A 12,823-nucleotide genomic window follows, 5' to 3' on the forward strand; every position below is an offset into this window, starting at 1 on the left:
AGTTGCATTAACACTAATAATGTATACATATCCTGTAAACTGACTCGTTCCACATCATTTCGATAAACGAATCGTTCAAATGGGCTACAGAACATGTAACTAACTAACTAGAAATGGAAATTTCGAGTGACTTTATTTCATTTTCATCGTAGAAGGTGTCATTGCCATTCACTCGCCCTGTATGTTTCAATGCGAAGTTTCCTCATTCCAGTTGTTTCTGATTCCACAAATACGTCTCACAGTTTGTTAACAAGATTTGAAAAATTAAGCTAATGCTGAGATGAAATTATACAACACTGAAACAAACGTAGGTAATGCTAGAATGCACATAAAAGTGCTTAATCTGCTATATCTTAATATTGTCATGAAAAAGGCAGCGAAGGATGATAATTGGTGTATGAATGTGTTTCTTTAAGTGAATCAAAGAAAAAATGAACATCTGTTAAGTATAGATGGTACCATGGCGTAGGTTCTTACTTTATGGTGATAAAAAGTTGAGACGGTAGTAATATCGTTGGTAGTTTCACCTCAATTTTCGTGCAAAATAAAAATTGTCTTTAACGTATCCTCTACACACCTAAGGGAAATCTATGGCTTTCTTCAATGTTATCGACAGTCATGCCACATTTGTGTAATAAATTGCCATGCCATTTGAAATTGCAAGATTCAAAATCAAACCCCTGAAAGAAGAAGAACAGTACGTAACCGGTACGAACCCAACACGTTGCTGGCAAATTTCAAAAACACATGCGCAAAGCTAACATTTCTTTGGGTCATCAGTCTTTTGACTGGTTTAATGAAACCTGCTATGATTCCCTCTGCAGTACCAGTCTCTTGCTCTCAGAGTAGAACTTACTTTCAATATCTTCAATTCATTGTTGGATATATTCCAATCTCTGTTTTCATTTGCGACTTTGGTCATCTGCAGCTCCCTCTAGGTCCATGGAAACTATTATCTCAGTTCTTAACACGTGTCCTGCATACTATATCTTGCTGTAGCTGCGTTTTCCACACATTTCTATTCATCGTCGATTCTATAGAGAATCTTCTCTTGTCTTACCAGTCCACCCAGTTTTCAGGATCCATCTGTATTAGTACATCACAAACCCTTCCATTCTCTTTTTCGATTTTTCTTCAAGGTGCCATATGACTCAGGAAACAAGGGGAGAGCACGATTCAAAAACGAAGGGGAGAAGAAGACAGAGAACTTCTGTCGAATCAATCACGTCTCTTCTCTCGGTGATCATGATGTCCTGAACTCTGTGCGCGTTGAATTTAACGTCACTCAACTGCGCTCTCTGTGAATGGTTTGCAGAGAACGGGCTTCATATCTAGCATTGTTGCATAAGATCGAGGCTTTTACAGAAAAACATTTACTGGTTTTTGTGACGCAACGTCGTCACTGTATCACCAGCGTGCAGAATAGCATTATCAATGCCGAGCGAATGTTTACATATCCTTCGTCTGTTACTGATGTCAGCGTATTGTTTCAATAATCGCAAAGGCAAACTGTTGAATAGCGATATAAACAGTGTCGTAAATAAACAAGGAGTGGTGTGGAGACGCACCTCCGTGTTTGTGTTTCGAGCAGAGTTTGCGTAAGATTACGAGCACAATGGAGCATATGCGGCCCACCTGTCGTCTGCGCCTTACGCACAGCCCTCGCGTGCACCGGAGCAATCAGAAGGGAATCGGTATTCGCTGGAAGCACGCTCGGCAACACGCGCGCGCAGCCCTGCGCTCAGTTGTAGCGATCAGGTGACGAGGTGAACACTGTGCGCCACAGGCATCAACTTCTATGGTAAGGGCTACAGGAATTTAGCGTGCAGCTTTTCTCATTTATAGCACCTAACACTTACGCCTCTACTTTGATACTACACGCGGAACTCTGAATTAGTGAAGCACACGCAGCATTGTATGTTAGTGTTCGTACTTAGTACAAAAACAACCCCTTAATGACAGTCTTGGGAGTGATTTATCATGGTTACACGATACTCTGTAGAACCTCTAAATGCGGATCAAGAAATCGTCTGCCCGTAATCGACAAAATAATGATAGTGTTGTGCTGAATTTGTTTTAAGCACGAAAGATATTTCAAGCAGAGAGTGTGAATTGTCGTACCAGTTTGTGAGAGACACGCACGTGATGATGAATATTAAAAACTACTAGTTTATGTACTGCAATGCGTACGATGGTGTGCGCGCGCGCGCGCGCGTGTGTGTGTGTGTGTGTGTGTGTGTGTGTGTGTTTGGTTTTCAAGGATTTCGTTAAAGTATGGCTTTTGGGAGCGACGAGTCTTTATGCCACTCTCCGATTTAACTCAAACGCCGCTTTCCCACAACAGATCCTCCGATTCCCGCACCATAGCATTTATATCTACATAACGTAATGTGGTGTGGTCAAATTGTTCAAATGGCTCTAAGCACTATGGGACTTAACATCTGAGGTCATCAGTCCTCTAGACGTAGAAGTACTTAAACCTAACTAACCTAAGGACATCACACACATCCAAGCCCGAGGCAGGATTCGAGCCTGCGACCGTAACGGTCGCGCGGTTCCGGACTGAAGCGCCTAGAACTGCTCGGCCACAGCGGCCGGCCGGGCGGGAGAGGCCGCGAAATCCGTGACATGGGGCCTCAAACCGCACGCCCACTCCGCCCGGCGTTGTGGTAACAAATCGACCAATAGCGAAACCTGGTATTTACATCCGCGCCATAATGAAAAGTGGAAGATGGGGTCCAATACGTAAATTTTGCTCAGTTCGATGGAATTCCAAAAAGTTCTCGAGGAAATCGACTTCGAATATCTCTGACAGTGGACTACTCGTACTAGCACTGTTGTAGCTAAAACTGTGAAAGGTGGTAGTATGGACTAAAACCAAGAAAAAATGTCTAGTAAACATGGACTCCAAACTGCATATCTGAAGAACTATGAGCACTTCTTCTGTACTCTGAAACACATCTCAATTGAACAAATGCTCAAAGCTCATAAGGTACGCATTTGACTCGATGTTTATTGGACATTTTTTCCTTTTTCTTGGTCCATATTATTACCTCTGAAAATTGCCTATCCTACTATCTTAGCAACAGCAGTGTTAGTATATGTATACGACTGCCAGAGGTATCAAAACAGTTTTCGCTTATAATTTTCGACTCGTTTTTTTACAGTACGGGGATCCTTACCTCAAATTGATAATTTATCCTTCTCCATCATTCTAGAAAGTTTGTAACATCATCATGGAATCACACTGTCTGTATATACATTTACGGGAGCCAGTGGTTGGAATTTTGACGTCCTATAGCGTCGCTGGATGATGTTTCCGACATGGGTTCCTAAGCATAACTTGATCCACTAAGTCTCCCCGACAAACTCTAGAAGCGTGCAACATAAATTGTGTAAGACCTTGTACACTGAATTTGTTGGTCGTAATTGTACTGTCTGTACATTCCAGTTTATGTAAAAACTGGTGAAGAGTTGCGCAGCCTTTAATTGCACAGATAAATTCCATAAAGAGACCAATCCAACCTTTCATAGGTTCGTGTATGTTTTTAGACTTTTGTATGTTAATGCACTTGCCTGATAAATATCTCTACAACGTGATCATATAATCAACACGCATTTAATTGCAGTTCCCTGTTTATAAAAATGGTTAAATTCTGTCAGGAGGCAAGGTTTCCGACCAACAGGAAAACATTTTCTATATTCGGAAAATTTCAAGGGAAGTTGTTTCCTTGCGAACAGTGTAAATAGCAGAAGGCTGAAAGATGTTGCTGTTCTATCTGTTTTTCGGTTTCCTAAACATATACACTCGGTCCCAAGAGGCCATGGAATGCCCAACGGCACCAACCGACCGCCGTGTCACCCTCAGACGAGTGACGTCAGGCATGTGGACAGCACACCGCTCTCCCAGCTGTTGTCAATTTTCGTGGCCAGAGTCGCTTCTTCCAGTCAGGGAGTTCCTCAATTGACCTCACAAGTGCTGAGTGCACTCCGCTTGCCAACAGCGCTCGGCAGCTCGGACGGCCAGCCCTCCAAGTGCTGGCCAGGCCCGACAGCGCTTAACTTCTGTGATCTGCCAGGAGCCGATATTACCACCACGGCAAAGCCGTTGGCGCACCATATACAGCAGAATGTAAATTATTTTTGTAAAGCATAGGGCTTGTCATATTTTATTTTAATTAGAGAACTTTAAGGACAATGATGGGCAAAGCAAGAGGAGATCTCGCGCGTAAGTTTGCCACCATAATGACCGATATTCGCTCACCACGGACCACTTACGGGACTGTGGGCCCTTGATTCAGCCACAGCGTCATAGTGCCTGTCGAAGATATCGAACTTGTTTTACGGTATTAACGACTTTCGGAAAACTTCAAAGTCGGTTTTATAGATAATTTTGGAGAGTCGCAGTGAACTGCATTGGTTGATTTTATATTTTAGTTCTGAACTTCATATGCCATAAATAATTACAAGAATACGATTGCCGTGTGGTCAACTTTTCAGCAAGCAAATAAAATTATTATTTTCATGAAACCATCGCGACGTCCCTGCCGTAAGGTCGCCACACCCCTGGGAGCCGCGATGCGCCATTGTTAACCACTGTGTTAGACCGCTGGCGTCAAGGTCCGTCCCCAGGCAACGATCTGTGTGCGTAATTGTCTACGCACATGCATCTGCGCAGACAGATCGCTGCATGTCAACAGGAGATTTGCTCAGACATGAGATGTACGCAAACGTGGATATTGGATTTGGAGACTTGAGCGACACCGCTCAAATCTGTGGGTTCAAATCACATCCGTGTAGACAAGTTGGAGCGTATCGAGACGAGTTCGCCGCAAATCTGACACTAAAATGTGTAGAGTCAGCTATTTGTTCAGTCAGGTGTTTCTCGTTTGTGTGTGCAGAACGAATTTTAAACGTCAGATACACGTCAGTGTCCTAGACAGTTTACTGCCGAATTCACCGAAATGTAAAGGAGTCATACATGTTTATTGAAAATTAAAAGCAGAGAATACAGCGATAGGGATAAGAAGGCAGCTGCTTAGAGGTTTTTAACTGAGAAATTACGAGCGGATGACCCTATGGCGAAAAGGGAAATGGCACATAATAAAAAAAAGAAAAATTTCGTTGCTAACTGTTTACCACAAAGAGCTAACCAAAATAACGAAATCTATTCGATCTGGTGTTGGGGGATTGTTATCATACTTTCACTAAATATTGTCCTATACCAGTATCCAACATGAGTTTGACAACGTAGAAAGAAAAGTAGTCCCTATTTGTTCTAAAGAAGGCGGCAGTCAAGATATTGTGTCGAACTGATAGTGGAAGACCTTGGGACACTGCTTTCAGGGATATAGTTGTTGTTACACTTCTTTCACTTACTAGTATAATACATTGATCAGCAGGAACATTATGACCATCGACCTCCTATCGATATAAACCCGTCCACGCGACAGCAGCGTCACCTGGCTAAGAATCGGGGCCAACGAGATATAAGGGCCCTGCAATGAACTTTTGACGTCACAATAGTCGGCTTGTCCACTACACTTCGCGTACACTCGGCTCCGTGCAGGACACACGGCAAATCAATATTTAACTGGAAAGACACTCACTTTGCCGACCCGCCAGGTTAGCCGCCGACCCGCCAGGTTAGCCGAGAGCGCTAATGCGCTGCTTCCTGGACTCGGGTAGACGCGCCGGACCCGGATCGAATTCGCCCTGCGGATTAACGACGAGAGTCGGTGTGCCGGCCAGCCTGGATGTGATTTTTAGGCGGTTTTCCACATCCCACTAGGTGAATACTGTGCTGGTCCCCACGTCCGCCTCAGTTACACGACTCGCAGACATCTGAACACGTTCACACTATTCCATGGATTACACTAGACGCAGACTGCTGGGGTGCACTAATTCCATCCCAGGTGGTACAGAGTGGTGGCAGGAAAGGCATCCGGCCACCCCTTAACATTAACCTGACCAAATCCGAACCTAACCATGCCGACCCTGCGAAACTGCGGGATAAAGGCACAAGAAAAAGAAAGAAAGATTCTCACTTTTCCGTGTGCTATTGAGAACTTGCATGCGGTTAAACGCGCAGTCAACAGTTATTACACTGGTCTGAAATAGTTACTTGCTTCCCACTGGAGACAGCTGCTGGAACTCGTAAGAGCTGCAGTGTCACTTGCTGTGACGTACGCGCCATGGTGTGTCTTTCTCGTGCACCTCGGTGAAGAATGACATAGTCAAACACATGCACGATGCATGTAGTATAAGTGAGCGTGTAGAATGGGGAAGGCGAACCATCTACCTGAGTTTGACCAAGGGCAAGTCGGATAGTCGAGGAGTGCTGTGGTGAGTGCCCTCAGCACGTGGCGAAACCAAGATGAAACCACGTCCAGACATCGTGGGGTTGGGCGGCCACCTCTCATTACAGATTTCGGACGTCGTGGGCTGGACAGATTGGTGAAACAAGACAGGCGGCGAAGAGTGGTGGAACTAACATCAGTCTTTAATACTGGGCAGAGTACAACTGTGTCTCAACACACAGTGCACCGACACACTCCTAACGATGGGCCTCAGCAGCCGACGACCTATACATGTGTGCCAGTGTTAACACCACGACATCGGCAGCTACGACTAAAATGGGCGCATGACCATCGGCACTGCACGTTGGCGCAGTGACAGTGTTTTGCATGGTTTGATGAATATCGTTACCTTCATCATCATGTCGACGGGAGGACGCGAATCCGTCGTCTTCCAGGACAGCAGCTCTTCCGCACCTGTACTGCAGAACGGAGATAAGCTGGTGGCTGCTCCATTATGCTCTGGGGAACATCCTCAAGGGCGTCCATGGCTCCAGTGGATCTCGTGTAGGTACCATGACACCCAGTGGCCGAGCGGTTCTAGGCGCTTTAGTCCGGAACCGCGCTGCTGCTGCGGTCGCAGGTTCGAATCCTGCCTCGGGCATGGATGTGTGTGATGTCCTTGGGTTAGTTAGGTTTAAGTAGTTCTAAGTCTAGGTGACTGATGACCTCAGATGTTAAGTCCCATAGTGCTTAGAGCCATTTGATTTTTGTAAGGTACACTGGTTGCAGACCACGCCCCCCTTTCGTGACGATCATGTTTCCCAAAGGCAGTGGAATTTTTCAACGAGATAATGCGCCATGTCACAAGGCTAGGAGTGTGATGGAATGGTTCGAGGAACACAGTGGCGAGTTCCAATTGATGTGGTGGCCCCCCAACTCTCCAGATCTGAACCCGATCGAATACATCTGGGATGATATTGAACGTGGCGTCAAAGCTCATCGCCCACCTCCATTGAATTTTCGAGAATTAGGTGTCTAGTGTGTGCATATTTGGTGCCAAAATCCTCCAGGCCTGGTTCCTTCCATGCCACGACATGTCGCCGCTGTTATTCTATGCCAAAGATGGACACATCCGCTATTAGATAGATAGTCATAATTTCAGGCTGATCAGTGTTGTAACAAGAGTAATTTAGAGATGAAGTGTAAAAAGATGACCTCTATCTTGTCAGAACAGAGCTACAGTACTTTACTTGGCTCTATAAAATCATCCTTTAGGACAGCGCGAATAGCTTACGTGTGTTGGGTATGATTTCACTCAATGCTTGTTACGAAATTGCAATAGCAAATTCTGAATCATTGTAGCATCTATTACCAGGGGTCTTAACGTCACCGTTAGCCACTCATAAAGAGAAATTGCTCTCTTCTTACAAGTTTTTTCCGCGATATACTAGGAGTTATGAACATCAATATACAGTGTACATTTTTAAATCCACCTTCAAATAATTGCGCCAGTCATAAAGTTCGCCCTTCAGCTCATGAAGCGAATTTATATGTGGGAAATGCCTCTGCTCAAGCAGCCACTGTGTAGACGATTTTGCTCTGTCTTCCCGCTTGTGGCATTTTGTTTGCTTTTCGTTTTTTGTTGCAAAAGTTGTGAAACGCAGACCGTAATATAATTTCCCCCATTTCTGAATAAATTTCTACATCTACATCTACATCTGCATCTACGTGATTACTCTGCTATTCACAATAAAGTGCCTGGCAGAGGGTTCAATGAACCACCTTCATGCTGTCTCTCTACCGTTCCACACTCGAACGGCACGCGGGAAAAACGAGCGAGCCCTGATTTCTCTTATTTTATCGTGATGATCATTTCTCTCTATGTAGGTGGGTGCCAACAGAATGTTTTCGCAATCGGAGGAGAAAACTGGTGATTGAAATTTCATGAGAAGATCCCGTCGCAACGAAAAACGCCGTTGTTTTAATGATTGCCACTCCAATTCATGCATCATGTCTGTGACACTATCTCCCCTATTTCACGGTAATACAAAACGAGCTGCCCTTCTCTGTACTTTTTCGACGTCATCCGTCAGTCCCACCTGATGCGGACCCCACACCCACACTCCAGAATAGGGCGGACAAGCGTAGTGTAAGCAGTCTCTTTAGTAGACCTGTTGCACCTTCTAAGAGTCCTGCCAATGGATCGCAGTTCTCGGTTTGCTCTACCCACTATTATCTATGTGATCGTCCCAATTTAGGTTATTTGTAATTGTAATCCCTAAGTATGGCTAGAGGACAAATGTAAGGATGTAGAGGCTTATCTCACTACGGGTAAGATAGATACTGCCTACAGGAAAATTAAAGAGACCTTTGGAGAAAAGAGAGCCACTTGTATGAATATCAAGAGCTCAGATGGAAACCCAGTTCTAAGCAAAGAGAGGAAAGCAGAAAGGTGGAAGGAGTATATAGAGGGTCTGTACAAGGGCGATGTACTTGAGGATAATATTATGGAAATGGAAGAGGATGTAGATGAAGATGAAATGGGAGATACGATACTGCGTGAAGAGTTTGACAGAGCACTGAAAGACCTGAGTCGAAACAAGGCCCCGGGAGTAGACAACATTCCATTAGAACTACTGACGGCCTTGGGAGAGCCAGTCCTGACAAAACTCTACCATCTGGTCAGCAAGATGTACGAGACAGGCGAAATACCCTCAGACTTCAAGAAGAATATAATAATCCCAAACCCAAAGAAAGCAGGTGTTGACAGATGTGAAAATTACCGAACTATCAGTTTAATAAGTCACAGCTGCAAAATACTAACGCGAATTATTTTCAGGCGAATGGAAAAACTGGTAGAAGCCGACCTCGGGGAAGATCAGTTTGGATTCCGTAGAAATGTTGGAACACGTGAGGCAATAGTGACCTTACGACGTATCTTAGAAGAAAGATTAAGGAAAGGCAAACCTACGTATCTAGCATTTGTAGACTTAGAGAAAGCTTTTGACAATGTTGACTGGAATACTCTGTTTCAAATTCTAAAGGTGGCAGGGGTAAAATACAGGGAGCGAAAGGCCATTTACGATTTGTACAGAAACCAGATGGCAGTTATAACAGTCGAGGGGCATGAAAGGGAAGCAGAGGTTTGGAAGGGAGTGAGACAGGGTTGTAGCCTCTCCCCGATGTTATTCAATCTGTATATTGAGCAAGCAGTAAAGGAAACAGAAGAAAAATTCGGAGTAGGTATTAAAATCCAGGGAGAACAAATAAAAACTTTGAGGTTCGTCGATGACATTGTAATTCTATCAGAGACAGCAAAGGACTTGGAAGAGCAGTTGAACGGAATGGACAGTGCCTTGAAAGGATGAACATCAACAAAAGCCAAACGAGGATAATGGAATGTAGTCAAATTAAGTCGGGTGATGCTGAGGGAATTAGATTAGGAAATGAGACACTTAAAGTAGTAAAGGAGTTTTGCCATTTGAGGAGCAAAATAACTGACGATGGTCGAAGTAGAGAGGATATAAAATGTAGACTGGCAATGGCAAGGAAAGCGTCTCTGAAGAAGAGAAATTCGTTAACATCGAGTATAGATTTAAGTGTCAGGAAGTCGTTTCTGAAAGTATTTGTATGGAGCGTAGCCATGTATGGAAGTGAAACATGAACGATAACTAGTTTGGACAAGAAGAGAATAGAAGCTTTCGAAATGTGGTGCTACAGAAGAATGTTGAAGATTAGATGGGTACGTAGATCACGTAACTAATGAGGAAGTATTGAACCGAATTGGGGAGAAGAGAAGTTTGTGGCACAACTTGACTAGAAGAAGGGATCGGTTGGTAGGACATGTCCTGAGGCATCAAGGGATCACAAATTTAGCATTGGAGGGCAGCGTGGAGGATAATAATCGTAGAGGGAGACGAAGAGATGAATACACTAAGCAGATTCAGAAGAATGTAGGTTGCAGTAGGTACTGGGAGATGAAGGAACTTGCACTGGATAGATCATCATGGAGAGCTGCATCAAACCAGTCTCAGGACTGAAGACCACAACAACAACAACAAGTATTTAGTTGAATTTACAGCCCTCAGATTTGTGTGACTTATCGCGTAATCGAAATTTAGCGGATTTCTTTTAGTATTCATGTGAATAACTTCGCACTTTTCTTTATTCAGGGTCAATTGCCACTTTTCGCACCATACAGATATCTTATCTAAACTAACATTGAGATTACTGTACAGAAGTACAGTCGCTTACAACTGAAATTTCTTTTCTACACCGACAAATGGTAGACAAGCAGTAGATCGGAACTCGTTTCGTGTGAACGTTCCACATTTGCAACGATCTATTGCACGCACGCACATTTGCGTCGACAGACCGTTGCGTGTGGACGGGCCTGTAGAGACGCGGGAGTGGAGGTAACAGGACGAGGGCGGCTGCACCGCCTCCGTACGTGTTTGCGGCCGAGTGCGGTGGACGGCGGCACGCGACCCTCCCAGGTGTTTGGGTTTGGCAGATAAGCGCGCATTATCGGCGAGCGGGCAGCGCCGGCCGCGAAGCGCCGCGCGGGACGCCAGATAGTGCGCCGCGCCGTGGCAGTCAGTAGTGCGCGCGCCCACGCGGCAGCCGACGTGTCCAGCCGCGCGCATGTCACAGCCAGCCGCCGCCGCACCTGCACCGCATCTGTCCACGTAAGTAGCCGGGCGGGAAAGTTCTGAGATGCGACTCCACTGCACCGCAATACAAAGGTTATAAAACAAGCGGCGTAAAAGCTGAGCGTGCTAGTGTTCCACAAAACTAACACCTGGAAATAAAGGACACGGCAGTCCACTTACGTCAGTTGCACACAAGAGACAGCTGCATGGTGGACAGTTGGTACTATGAAAGGGAGATGATAGGGTAGCCGACTTGGACGAACAGCGTCGATACGCTTACAGCACAAAATGCATCATCCGGATCGGCAGATGTACAGACACACAGGAGACAGAATAGAAAAAGGTGCACGTTCCAGCTCCAGTCCTGCGAAATCTTGTGTAGATTGCACTGGTGCATGTGTGTCCAGTGCTGCGATGGCATTCAAGTCGCAAGTTGACATGACGTACGTCGTGACACTTACCAGTAAACAGGGAGTCGGACGACGACAGATTTTTCAGATACTGTTTGTGAGGGCTGTTTAATATATGACAGCGATGTTGCCCTCTTTTCGGCATAAAATAAGACGGGTAGCACTCCAGAAACTTTCACGACATTTTTAAACGATGTAGGGACGTATATTGAGTTCACACTAGACTACTTCCGCTACTATCTGACGTGTTGGCTTCAAAATTTCCCCTGCGTGGCTCCACTTTCTCCTACCCCCTTAACAATCTACTACAGTTAGGGAGTTGAATTGTACTTGCTTGTCCATATTTGCTGTTTTTACTGGACGCTCATCTTTCTATCCTGCGACAGCGTCACTCTGTAAAAATGGGTCTCTTATTATTACAATTATCTGAAACTATAACCTGCTCAAAAAATGTCATTTGGGTTTTCTTTGGAACTCATGGGGAGTTATTCAGAATTTGGATCATAATTTTTATATAAGAATATACAACCTACAGTCGCAGGTTAACTTTATCGTTTACCTATGTTTCAACGTTAGTAATAACTTCTTCAGAACCTGCAAAAAGTTAATATTGTAATGTGCTAGTAAATTATATTAGATATGGTCATCCTACAGGATGCAACGTGTAGTACTTACATAAAATATTATTTAAATGTTTGCCTAAAACAAGCCATGACCTAAATCAAGTTGAGTTAGGACATGACTTGTTTTAGGCAAACATTTAAATAATATTTTATGTAAGTACTACACGTTGCATCCTGTAGGATGACCATATCTAATATAATTTACTAGCACATTACAATATTAACTTTTTGCAGGTTGTGAAGAAGACGTTATTACTAACGTTGAAACCTAGGTAAACGATAAAGTTAACCTGCAACTGTAGGCTGTATATTCTTATATAAACAATATCAGTTTCTGTCGCTGCATAAAATGTTAAAAATTATCGTAATTTTTTTCGCAGTTTGGCAAATAATTTTTTTACAAGATTAAAATTTTTCCGAGTACTAATGTTTCTTTCGCGAAGTTCTGCAGAACTATTCAAATTTGGTACAGAGAACTCTACAACTAAAGTATATCTATCAATAACTCTGGAAAAATGTATATTTCTAGAAAGTCGAGTGCTAACTTCCCCAGACTCTCAATGTTCTTCAATGAAGTTTGATGTCGACATCAGTCCGCATACTTTTGATGCAAGGATAACCCATAATCGAAGTTGCTCTGTTGCCGATTCGTCGGCTATCTAAAGATGTCAGGAAGCTCGGAGTAAGCATATCCGGTGTTCCCGAGACGATTTTACACGCAGATATTTCTGTGAGGAAATGAGCATGACTTATTTCATTCGCTTCTGACAGCTTCGGATCCACATATCTCCAAAATGTAGAAAATGACAATTGAAGAAGATAAGCAGATGCCACCTGGG

The 12,823-nt window shown here is 44.1% G+C and overlaps 1 protein-coding gene across 2 annotated transcripts in view; it reads left to right on the forward strand.

Moving 5' to 3' along the window:
• The first annotated feature begins 1,698 nt into the window (after window positions 1-1,698).
• The window catches only part of LOC124795166 (band 3 anion transport protein), a 590,830-nt gene continuing 579,705 nt past the window's right edge, over window positions 1,699-12,823 (forward strand). For both annotated transcript variants that reach the window (XM_047259057.1, XM_047259058.1), the window contains exon 1: window positions 1,699-1,801. The gene's annotated coding sequence lies outside the window, so the exon portion shown is untranslated. The remainder of the gene's footprint in view (window positions 1,802-12,823) is intronic.

This window comes from Schistocerca piceifrons, chromosome 4 (genome assembly GCF_021461385.2).
Source record: "Schistocerca piceifrons isolate TAMUIC-IGC-003096 chromosome 4, iqSchPice1.1, whole genome shotgun sequence".
NCBI classification, from domain to species: Eukaryota; Metazoa; Arthropoda; class Insecta; order Orthoptera; family Acrididae; genus Schistocerca; species Schistocerca piceifrons.